Source organism: Syngnathus acus, chromosome 10, assembly GCF_901709675.1.
Source record: "Syngnathus acus chromosome 10, fSynAcu1.2, whole genome shotgun sequence".
Classification (NCBI taxonomy): Eukaryota; Metazoa; Chordata; class Actinopteri; order Syngnathiformes; family Syngnathidae; genus Syngnathus; species Syngnathus acus.
In genome coordinates this window covers 4,635,567-4,648,834 of record NC_051095.1, presented here as the reverse complement: position 1 = coordinate 4,648,834, position 13,268 = coordinate 4,635,567, and positions in this window count along the sequence as shown.

The following is a 13,268-nucleotide window of genomic DNA, read 5'->3' as shown; positions in this document are numbered from 1 at the left end:
GTTGTAAACAGATGCAAATAAATAAAAAAATGACTAAATAAATAAATAAATACGACAGCGCGGTGCCTTGTGTCATTGACAAATCGCAGCTTATTTTTCTGTGAGCCGCAAAGAGCTGTGCTGTTGCAAAGCGATCGATAAATCTATCGCCTCCACTCTGTTCGGCCACCGTTAATGATTGATTTCCCCGGTGGACTTATTGATTCACAAACACCTCCGTAGCCATAATTTTTTTTCCTAATTGCGTGAAGTAGAGGAAAAAAAGCATTTTGATCGCTCTCAAGTCGGCATGGATCTTGTCGAATCTCCGCAAAAGTACCTCGGAGAAGCCTGAGGCGTCGTCGCCGAGGGCGACTCGAATGCATCATTCCGAGTGTCGCTCGGCCTCTCGAAGCGGCTCACATAGTGTCGAGAGCTACTAAGGGTGGCCGCATCTTGTGAAATTCTCTTCACAAAACAAACGACTGTATTTTGTCTTGGTCTTGCCATAGTTGGAGTCATACTATGCTACGTTTAAATATGACCATAAAACCGGCACACTATTAACAGGGAAATTTACCTGGCAGCTAATGAATAGCCATTTAACAGCCGTCATCAGACTTTCTGCATACACTCATTCTGGTTAAGCCTACAAGAAAGAGCCTGATGGAAATTTAGACTGACAGTAAGGACTGAGCAGGCGAGGAAAATCAGGAGACAAAAGGGATGAAGTACCCCAGATAAAATGAGGCAAGGGTGGTGGGTGGGTTGGGGGGGCTGGATAGAGGAGATCTCTAAGGCTCATTACTTCCCTCCTGGCATGCCAAGTGCTGACCCAGCAGCATTGCGGCCCTCCATCCTTCCCCGTGCCCTTCAACCTTGTCCCCTGGCAGGTGATGGAGCCGCGTGCTTTCAGGCGAACCCGCAGCCCACCCATTTGCGCCCATAAAGCGACGCTGGACGGTAGTTATCCAAGAGCTTTTAAAAAAAAAAAAAAATGCGGCCAATGGCGACATTAACAGAAGACTATTTAGCTGAATTCAAACGTCGTTCATGCTTTTACTTGGAGGGTTTGACCCCTCTTTGGTTAAAAGATGGCCCCGGCCGGTGCCGACGGGTTGGTCAGGGAAAATTCACAGTGGCATCCGCCGACGTGTGAATTGAGATCACTCGGCGCCGCTTAACACTGATTAAACCGAGCAGCAATGACTAGAGGCTGAGCGCGAATTTGACGACCAGGCGTGAAAGCAAAAGAGATAAGTGACGGAATTAACGCAGTCAAAACACAAAGAGCAGAGAGGCTCCAATTGGCTAAGTGTGCCAGACTTTTTCTTTTTTATATAATTCAAAGTCAACATTAGCTCTTAGTTCAACCTGGAGGATTTTACAAAATTAATCCGACGCCATGCAACATGTTTCTGTTGCTATTGAAAACAATTGCGTTGCTATGCTAACGCATAGCGGTGTTCCGCCAAAATGGCCGACCCATGCGAAACGAGGAGGAGGAGCCTATTTCGCAATCACGACAGCCATCAAAAACAACCTGATCATCAAAATCTCTAAACAATTCAATGAGTTTTAATGAACAAAGGCTAACACAAACACGAGCGATGCCGAGTAGGAAGGAATTTCAGATAATCGCTACATACCGTACTTGAATTTTTTTCTGCAAGGAAAGAGTGGAAGAAACTGTAGCAGCATGAATATTTTATGAGATTAAGCTATTTAAAGTTCATTCTAGAGGGCAGGTGAGATACAAAGGATTCTCCGTGTCGCAAAGGGCAGAACAGCTCAAAGGCAGGAGAAAGATTTTGCAATTAGCTTTACGGAGAAGACACACCAATTCTTTTGAATGGAAAAACCCAAAAGTGATTTGAGTGCGACTATTAAATCTGAGGGCTAATATCTGTAAAAACCATAAATGAGAAGTGATCACAGCTGATTAGGCGGTAATCATTAGCCCTGACATTCTACCTCAGCATGGACGCACTCACCTCGAGGGGATCAAGGCGACCTCGTCCCTCGCAAGCAGGATTGACGTTGGCGATGAGCGTCGTGGTCAAATCTCCCAGCGACGTCCACCCTCCATCTGCATATTCCCAGAGTGACACAACTAGTTAGCTGGGTAATAAATCAAAGCCCGGCTGCCCAATTTGGCCGCCTAATGTAATTAATAAGTGCTAAAAGTGTTTAAGTGGCCGTGATTTTCAGATGCCACTTTGAGGTGAACTTTTCTTGCCTGTGGAAGACAAACATGCTGGCCCGTTACAGGAAGAGAATGACAAAAGACACATTCAAGTCCGTGTACATAAATCACTTAAAAATACTAAAGTGAATGTTGACGATAGAAACAGCGAGAAAATAGTTTTAAAATCAATTACGCCATCGATTAATTGGCTTTTGAAAAAATGCATTAAAATTCATTGCAAAATATTCTTTACATATTGATATATTATTATTATTATTTATATCTATATATTTTATGTATATATTACATATTTTTTTCCAATTTCTATTTAATAACTGACTGTTCTTTGGTATCTATATTTTTAATAATTGAATAAAACTAAATAAACAACTTAGCAAGGAGGACCTTAACCTTGTTAAAGAAGAGCTAATTCTTGCGTGCTAATTAATATCAAAGTTCACTAGTTTACTTATATCTTATTGATTCCTTGGCTGAAAAAAAAAAATTTTTCTTAACATTAAACTGACTCCTTTTTTTATTTCTCATACATTTATATTATGATTCAGTGACTAGTTCGGTTTGCAACATGTCAGTCATGAGTTTTTTGGGACAGTTTTTCAAAGTAAATTAATTTCCAAAATATCCCATTGTGATTGAACTCAAGGTTCACGAAGGGTCACAGAAATCTGAGAATATTTACTGTTGGGGGTTAAAATTGAAGATTTGGAAAATGTTGCTTTCAACAATGTCTTATTAAAATAGCTGACCATGAATTTGCTAATCGATTAGCAATCGATTAATCCATTACTTTTCACACCCCTCGTTACAGACGAGGGAATTTTCTAAATTTCATCCAGTCAACTGCATTCCCCAATTTTTCAAATCTCTCCAGGACAAACTCGCAAGTGAGCAGGTGTGAGGTGGAACAGAGAAAGTAAAGCCGGGAATAAAGCAGCTCTCGTCAACGAGTGGATTTATGGGCGAATTGACAGGTGAAGCATAATCAGCTTCCCGGATCACATCCAGAAGCTTGTGATCCCGTCTGGATTTGGCTAATGTCTCCCCGACTGGCCAGCCAGCTCTTCTTGCTTAGTGGGTTCAGATTCCACGACTGTTGACAGCTGCTGGAATTGAGATTGTCGTCCATCCAGACCATCATCAGGTGTGGCTGCGAGACGGAAGAGCGTGCAAGTGAATCTGAAGGGGCGGCTCTCAATTTACCAGCGGATTCCCTCGGCTACGATAACGAGCTTCGGATAGCGACGGGAAAAAGATGGCAAAGGCAGATATGGATGCGGTTGAAATGACTTTGCGAGCTTAGCTTTTTAGAGATACTGGACCGAGTGGAGGAGTCTGCCGAGGTGATGATGCTGCCACCCAAGACATCTTCAGTTGGTGGACAGCACTCAGACCCAAAACCAAAAAAAACACAATAATTCTCCAACCAAAAGTGGAACTTGCCGCTTGTAGGCTTCGGACGGGGAATTTTCGACCGATTCCGGCTTCTCTCTTAGCTTTGGGGCAAAGACAGAAGGAAAAGTGCGGCAAGTTGGCAGACAGACACGGTAATGAGCTTAATTGTGTTGCGCCGATGGAACGACGCCCGGCAGGCAAGTGGATTAAAAACATTTTCGGTGCCACTCGAGCGAACCTCCACCTCATTAATGACAATTAACCGAGAGCGAGTTGGTTAGCGCATCATTTTCAAACACCAGCAAATAAGTCGTGAAGCGACGTTAAAGTGAATTTGTGAACAAGGAAGTTCAAGTTTTAACGCTCGGTCTTCATTATCACATTTAATTGAGACATATACAGAATAAACGGAACATAGTCAAGCAATTGGTTGACTACAGGTAGAATAAGATTCAAATTAAATGTATTAAATGTTCCTGGACCACCATCGTTTGAACCGACAAACTTTTGAAAATACGTGCGGTGACACGAACGCGTCAAACCTCCACCGAGAGGCCATTTGCAAGGTCGCTATGTGTTTTTATACGACTCATCCTCTTCCCGATAGGCCGCAATTTTCCGGAGACAACCGTGGCGGAATGACAAATGGCTGCTTAGAAAAAAAAAGATTACTGTCAAACGCTTGTTCCTGTGCTAAAGGAAAGCTAAAAATCACAGCATCAGCTAGCTATTACCGTTTTATCGTTTCAAGAACCTCATGGGATACATATTTTTGGGGTGATTTGGCACGAAGAACTATTCCAGTATTCTTTGAGCAGAATAACAGGGCCTATTTTCACTGCTCTGTTTTTGTATCTGTTAGCATTTTCTTTTCATAACACAACAGACGCTGACTTCCGTTAATGAGCCTCGTTCTCCTTTTGTTTGCTCAAATTCCGCCATCTTCAACGATTCGACGACGGAAGGTAATTTGCTAACTTGAATTGGCATGTAGCGTTTTATTTTCAATCGAAGAGCAATTTAATTCATCAAAACATATTGATTAGAACGTTTGCTGCTAGAAAATGAAGCTATTTGGGTGTCTGGTTTGACTTAAGAATAACAAACACTAACAACTTTTTCCACTTTCTCTAGCAATGCATTCTTCCTCCTATTGACATGGCTAAAAAAAAAATAATAATAATAAAAGTGGGCTGTGGTAATCCTGCGACGTCTACACAAACATTAACATTTTCATTCTCCTCTCATCGCTAATAGCCCCAGGGAAAGCCAACCATGCGTATTCTATTAACAAAACGGCACGCCCAGTGCTCCCAACGTCTCGCTCTCGATTCATACACATCCGCAAATCCCTTGGCGAAAGCTGTTTGTGTTCACCGGAGCCTGCGAAAGGGCGGGAGGTTGCGGTGCAGTCAGACAACTTCGGAACACACACCGCAATTTAGACTTTGGAGACTGACAACTTGTGCATGTTAATATTTCATTGCAAAGATACTTTTTATGTACGTTTATATATGTGCGTTTATTGCTGTGGTTTTAGTTTTCCGTAATTAGCCACATGACGAGTGCAGCAAGTAAATATATATATTTTTCCCCGTATCATTTCCCAAGATTTTTCTCAGGAAAAGCACAATTTGAAAAATATCGGTAGAGCAGTGGTGTCAAACTCATTTTTGTCGCGGGCCGCATTGTACTCAGTTTCCGTCGGATGGCCATTATGACTGTCAACGCATATATTACGTATATACAGTATGGGCTACACAACAAACTGATGAATAATGAGCTTTGAAATCAGACACTAGTAAAAAAAAAAAATCTAATATTTTAAAAAGATGCATGGTAATAAAAATTGCTAGCAATATCTGTAGTTTTTAAAAGTGAAGACAATTTGCAATTTTAGTATTGACACGAAGTCAATACACATTTTGTCTTCGCGGGTCACATAAAATGATGTGGCCGGCCGTTTCTGGCCCCCGGGCCTTGGGTTTGACACCTATGCTGTAGAGAGATCACATCATGGATAAGAATAGAGCCAGGATTTTTGAAAAACTGGGTACTGGTTAGAGAAGATGTCGTCAGAGGTGTTTGCATACCCCAATTTTCCGATCCAATAAATCACCAATATGATGAGCATTGACGTGAACTCATTTGACCCCACCATTATCTGCGCTGTATTCATTAGACTAAAAAAAGTGCTGCCGTGTCAAAGGAGCTTAAATGTTTGCTTCTTTGCAAACCTTTGCAAGATCCTCGCAATCAAAACACTATACAACTGCGGGGAGCACTTTTCCAGCATGATGGAAATTGGATGCATAGTTAATTTCACAGTGGGTACATGTTGAGAGGCGCAGGCATCGCTGTCGCCGGGGGCTGTTTGCCCAGCAGGTAAGAAAAAACATGGTTGACATTTTGCCCGCGCTGAGGCCCGAGCCTGCTGTGAGCGGCACCGGGCAGAAGGAAAAGAAGTCGAAAGTTGAATAGCCATCATTAAAGAGATGGGCTTCTCTGGGGGGAGTTTACATATTTGGAAATTGCCAGTGAGCCTGCCTTGCTAGCTTCCAACTTCAGCTTTAACAAAGTGCAAAGTCTATATTGGACTGACAACACAAACACTGAAAATATGAAATGGGGCAAATACTACATTTTTTTTTCATCCCCAGACACCGCCTGGAAAAAAAAAAAAAGTTCCCAGCACAGAACACTCGCAAAAAGTAGAATTCAGCTATTCTTCAAAGTAAGAGTGATGCTAATGCATAGAAAGACAACACTGCCCCCTATGTGTGAAGAATATGATTACATGCAGAGGCAGTGGGGTGAAGTGAGGGGCATGATGTCATTCATGAGTGTTAAAAAGACGACCATTTGATTTACAAAGGCAATTCTGTCAGTGGAGCAAAAAAGGCCAAAATGGCATGGCACCAGATTGTTACAAGGCTCCCAGTGACGGAAAACAGATGATGAGACGACATCTAACAATTTGATTCACGGTGAAAAGCGAAACCTAGAAGCCAACGCAGAAGAATATTCAGAAAGGTGTCACGGGCTCTTTAACATGCCCTGGGTCGTAATGACCCGTCTTGCTTTGCATTCTTGCAGAGTGTGGCGAGAGATTCTCAATCAAAGCAAAATTCTATTCCGGAAAATACATAGAAAAGGCGATAATGGGCCGGATTGACAAGACTTGAAAGAGGCCCATCTTTTGATCACATAAATGGAGGTTGTGAACGGCAGCTCGGCGCATTTATCCAATAACATGTCACTGTTGTCGGCGCGGTCATCAGAGCAGAGCAGAAGGAGTGCGACGCACTTACCAAATGGTGCAGATAAATTAGAGTTTCATCAAGCTGACGGACCCCTCGCTGGCTTTTCTGAAAGGTGTCATCTGCTATAATTTGATTGTTTTGAGGTGACCAATAATATGGCTTTTATTCAGACCACCTGCAGATCCTACCTTGCCTGCTCCTCCGGGTAATGGGTACCTGAATGCAAATCATATTACCATTCCGAGTGATCCTCAATGCTCCGCCGACGCGCTTCACAACAAAAACTTTGCTTTTACTGCTGCTTCACTTCACCGGTGTGGGTGTGAGAATCTTCCGGTGCCAGTCGAGGAGGTAGGAGGCATGTCACGAAGCACCTGCGAAGACAAAAGACACCTTCATCAACGCTATGCAGCGACGCTAATGTGGTTTGAAGAGCGTTCGTCAATCTATTCATAAAACACAAACTCGAAATTGTTCAAAATGGGTTCGCTGAACGGACTCATTAAAATTCAGAAAGGATTATTAATTCCGCCCAATCCAATTAATTTGGTCGTGTTCAAGTATTTTTTTTTTTCCATATTGTCATTAAAGTGCTTTCAAAAAATGTCCATTGCTCTGACCTCTGCCCACAAAATAAAGGGTACATATTATGCAGCTTTACGGCCACTGTTTACCAGCCGCTTTAACGTAGCGCACACTTAATTGCATTCATTATCTAAAGCTCCAGGTCTTGGCCAAGGTTATGAGGGAGGGGGGAAAAAAAAAAGAAAAAAAAGAAGAAGATTGGGGATTTCAGTTATCTCTTGTTTACTGCAAAAAAATAATAATATACTTTTATCTAAGAGTCACTGCCAGTAGTGCTTATGATAAGTAATGAGCACATATTGTCAAAAAATAATGGGAAAAAGTCAGGGAAGGGATTTCTTCAGCACAGCCATTTTCCACACAGAAGCGAAATAATATTTAGAATGGTCGCGTTAAAAGCGGGGAAGCAAATTGAAGTTTCTTTGTGTGCTGGTGACGCATAATGGAGTTTGCCCGAGGGAGGGGGCGAGTTGTGTGATTGAAAAACAGCGCAAATTCTTATTTACCTTCACAACCACATTTTGCACTTGACCTTTTATTTTTATTTTTTAAACTGATCAATGTGAACACGCACACGCTCCAATCAGCATTGTGGCTTTGGTCCCAGCTTGCATAAGAAGACATATGCAGGAGCCAGATGGGGAGCCTCGTACAGCTTTATTCGTTAGGGATGTCGGCGGCACGCTGCATCAATTGACCCAACCCGGTGCCAAAAAACATAAGCGGCTGATTGATGAAAGCTGTCGCAGCAGAGCCTCACCTGACTATGAAAACGGCGACAATATGTCCGCTTGACCCTCGACGTATTTATTTATTTACGACGGGATAAAACTCCACTCACGAGGCAGTTTTCTTTTTGCCGCTATGTTCATTTAAGCTGCATTTTCACAAATCATACACCGTTGCATGAATTCCTAGTCTAGTGAAGTCATAAGAAACACAAAATGGCATTGAAGTTATCGACTTGCCACCTCGTTGAATTTATAAGCCCTTTGATATGACAGCAAGGACAGCGGATGGGGGAGCGAGCGGTTTTTTATCGGTGGCCAAGAGTGACATTTCCATTAGCTGACAATCCAGAACACCTCACGGAATCCGCGACTTGGGGAGCCCACCCTCACAAGCGCCTATCGATACCGATGTCACTTGGTTTGGGCCCATCGAGGCAACGAGAGGTCCGACTTGATCACAACCAAAGTCAACATAAAATTAACTAAGCACTGTAGTCTTTTTATACTGTGCACCTGTTTGTATTATAATTTAGTATCCATACTGTGTATCTGTTATTCACTCTGACCACTATAAAATTCATTTTCACACTTAAACTAATATCCATGAAGGGGCAACAACCTTTATTTGAAAGACTGCACACCTTAGAAGAGCCAGTACGGTTAAACTTTAATGTCTATGAATAATTAAAGTTCTTGCGGGGGTGAAGGGGAAGCCCGTTTAAGTCGTAAAGATAAAAAAGGGAGATGCTGTGTTACGTAGTGAGATTTGGAGTGGGCCTTAAACGGTCGCACGTTTGGTGGGTTTAAATTACAATGATGTGGCTTTGGCCATTGACGTGAACAGTATACAGTTGGTGGAGTCAAACAATTCATTAAATATCTAGCTTGCCTAATTAGTCTGTTAATTGCTCTTAATTTCAAAGGCACACAAGCGGAGTCATATGGGGCTCCGTCCTTCTGACAAAGAGGGCAAAATGGTGGAACTCGAGCCGTCGGCTAAGTAGTGATAGACTGCTTCAGGGCACGTCTGGGTTGGACCTCTGAGACGCTCTTCGCCAGGGGATAATCGCGTGCGCTCCAGATTTTAAAGCACTCCCATCGCCTAATAAAGATGTCTATCATCATGGGCAAACAAGTAACCTTGTCGGGGCTCCAAGTCTGCACCGGCACGGACGGCGGCAAGGCATGATCGTCAGCTGCACAAATCAATCATGCATAAACAATGCGACAAGATGAACTCGCCTACAATAACAATTCCAGGGGAATATTGCGGCATAAAAATTGGATAATGAAAGTCGAGAAGCCGTGCCAGTAATAGCATCAAGCTAATAAAAGAGATAAGCAATCAAATGGGGAGCCAAAGTGCAGTAAAAGGAACAATATCGGTTTTCATTCTTTAAGATGGCACAAGGTTTGGGCGGGTGGGTGCTTCTACAGATTAAACAACATTCATCTCAAAGGTCTCTAAACGCCAAAGTGGAAATTAATTAAAATCACAAATGTGCTCAAGGACAAACCATGGAAGGCAACAATACTTATTGTGTTCAGTCATTTCAATATTGTGAACCAATGTGTCTTTTCCTTCCGTTTAAGTTTTAGGAAAGCAAAACGGATACGGTTTAGAGGAGAACAAGCAAAGGAGAGGCCTAAAATGAATCACAAAATAAACAAAGGCAAGGCATAACTGAGACAGATATTAGTTTTACAAGTAGAATTGCTAACTGTCCCTTGAAAAACTGATCCCGTATTGTAAACTTTGTGCGTGAAAGTCAAAAATAGTCTGTAGAAATGCCCTTAAAGGGTACCTTTGGTCAACCTGTATAACGCAGGCACTGATTAAGTATAAAATAAATGTACAAGAGATATATAGCCTGAAACATTGCCATTTGACCGGCACTTTTGCTGCTGGGGAAGAAATATGGCGCCCCGGATATGACGTCACAAAGTTGATTCCGTTTTGGGGCGCCCCAATCAGGCCTATATTCTACCTTTATAAGAAATCGATTATGTTCAAATTTAAGGGTAATGTGAGTAATGATGTAGGAATACAACGATTAGATGTTCTGTAGAAAAGGTATGACGATGCAGAATCCGCCCATCTGATTGGTCAAAGTACGTTCGCTTGCCCACGTAAATGCGGAAGAAAACAAAGCAGCATGGATAAGCAGCAATGCCACAGGCAGCAGCAGTACTCCTCCGGAATTTTTCTTTTTTTTTTTTTAAAGCTTGCAAGAATACCGATAAGACTGGGGAGCAGAAAACACATGGGGTGAAAAAGTGCGAGAAAATGTCCATCAAGCGCAGGGCCAGGTGTGGGACATTTAATTGCACGCCCGCGGCTGTTGTGTGCGCCTCACAGCAGGAAATGGACAATCGCACAAATGGCTGTCGAAGTTTGGGACAAGATGTTGACACATTCTCAGTACAACAACCTCTAATCATCACAATTCCTACATTTGACAGCTTTCTGTCCGAGTTTCTACAAACACACTGCATTGCTATTCGTTGGACTACCGAATTAGCGACTAACAAATGGATTAATGTAAGAAAGTGTTTGTTTTGTAAAGCCAAGCGGGGCGCGCAATTTGTCCGTGTCAAAAAGACCATTTATCCGGCAGAAAAAGATGGCAGAAGCCGAGGCGGGATTAAAAGACTGGCTGCCGTGGTAGGCTCTCACCTTCAGCACTCTGTCTCTCGTCGGAATGAGAGCGCTCCATCATGCGACGCCCTGGCTGACACCGGCCGGAGCAACGGGGTGGAAAGAGCAATGGGGTGTCGCCATCTTTGCGAGCCTCGCTCCCTCACGGCATCACCACTGCCTTTTTTTCGGACTGCACCTCACGCGTGCAACGGCGTAAAGACTCACCTTGCTGGCCAAAAACAACACAGTGGGACAAGTTAAGTAATAGGTGGGGCAACACGACAGAAATGACTCCACAACAGTGAAAGATCGAACACAGGAGCGATTTTTTTTCCCCACCCTCGGGAAATCATGTAAAGTGAATTCATTTCTAATTGAAACCTTTAGTAACTATGTTTAAAGTCAGGGTAACATTAGACTCAATCACAAATTGCTTTTACAAGAGCCATAAACGACATTGCGGAACTGTTTTAGGGATTATTAAAAGCATGATTTTAAATAAAGTAGGGGAGCCATCTGACAATGCATGCGAGGCAAACAATCGGGCACTCTAAAGATATAGAGAAATATGTACGGGGAGAGTTTTTTTGCACTTGCCCCCAAACAGTCATGTTGAAAATCTACGCCAAATTTTCATTTTACGGCCCGTCAGCTCCGTGATACAGAGCAAATGAATGTGGCGGCAAACAAATCTATCAAATCCTACATCAAATAACCGCACGGTGCTTCTTGCCGTGATTTAAGGACACACCCGGGGGTGGGGAAGGTGAAAGAGGGTAGTTGGTAAAAAGAAAAAGGAATGCAGTGTGGCCATGGTGCAAGACTGCGGACGAAAATGCCGATTTAAGTAAGCGCAAACACGGACCGCTTGCATTTCGTCTGTTTCATGCAACACGTCTAGATCGGGAGGAGAAAAAAAAAGCATTTTTGAGAGCGTTCGGTCATCATGAGCACTGAAATTTTTGACTTTGGAGAAATGAATGTGCTGCCAGGTTACTTTCAAAAGGCTCTACGAGGGCGGGGGGTTCAATCAGTCATCAATGGCGATAAATTTCCCAGTGAAAAGACGAACAGCACATTTGAGCTGATGCAGCCAAATAGTTTGACGGAGAGCGCCCAACTTTTACTATCCCCCCCCCAACCTTCTCCCACTCACAATGAGTTTTCCGATAGATTGCTTGTGTGAATGTAGTTGAAGTTTATAGCTGTGTATAATATGCATACTATACATCATTGCCACATTGGCAGGAAGTGGATGGCTGAGGTCATTCCCTGCCTTTTGGAGAAGTGCTTCGGCGCCGTTTCATTTGATTAGCCGTAACTCATTACACTCTTTGCACTTTAAAAAAAAAAAAAAATCAAGTGTCAGGAGTCCTTGTTTTTAACGAGCTCGTGTCCTAAATCACAAAGGTCGCTCGCCACCTTGTGGACGTTGATGGATGCAGAAAGCCAATCAAGGCTTTGAGCGGTTTGGAAGAGAAATAATGCAAAGAATATTCCGTATTATTCTCAACAATAGCTAACTGGAATTTGATGAAACTGAAGAAAAACCATCCGAGATTCAAGCATTTGGAGCCAAATTAATGTAATTATTTCCCCAGCAAAACTTTGCTCCACCCCCACACAAACACACACTTTAATCATTTAGATTTCCATTATCGCCGCTTCCTCGTCTCATTACTCAACCTTGTTCCCTTGACTGCAGAGCCGCGAGCCCCATTTTAACCCTGTGCCTGCCGATCAACGACACGGAGCTCCATTTGAGTGTCTTTTTATCGTTATTATTTATTTTTTTTAAATACATTTTCACCAAACGATATGTGAGAGGATATGGAAATTGGAAGCAGTGAGATGCAATTCAATCTGGCAAAAGAAGAGCATTCCTATAAAGTGTCGCCTTGTGACTAAAGCAATTACACTGAAGCGAGAATGTGCAAACCGGATCTTCAACCGGGCTGTCAATCACAAATACCTATGCACACGAGCAACCGCGTGTCGGCCTTCCCCTGCTTCAGCAACTTTCATATCTGAGGGGGGAAACAACACAACAGCGTCTCTGAACTGCTCACTTGAAAGGAAGCCATGTTGACATTTGCATGATGAGGAAAAAAAAACGAAGCCATCTTTTATCAATGCTTTTTGATTCTATTATGCACTTTCAGATACAGTGAGAGTGCAGATGACCTCAGATATCCTCGACAACAATTAAAAGTGTTCTGATGTAGGAAATCAGGAAAAGCTTGGCTGAGAATTACGAGCAGTGAATAAGTGACCGAGCGAGCATGTTTGCCCCTCTTTGTCGAAACATTGACAAGCTATGATAGTGAAATAGGATTATCTTCACGCACACCCTCCCCTTGGGTAGAAAACACGTCCGCTTTAGCATATAAATGTAAAAACGGACTCAAGAGGGGTCAATACTGGGGGGATAATTGGGAAAACTCTAGGCAACATTGTGTGATTGTGAC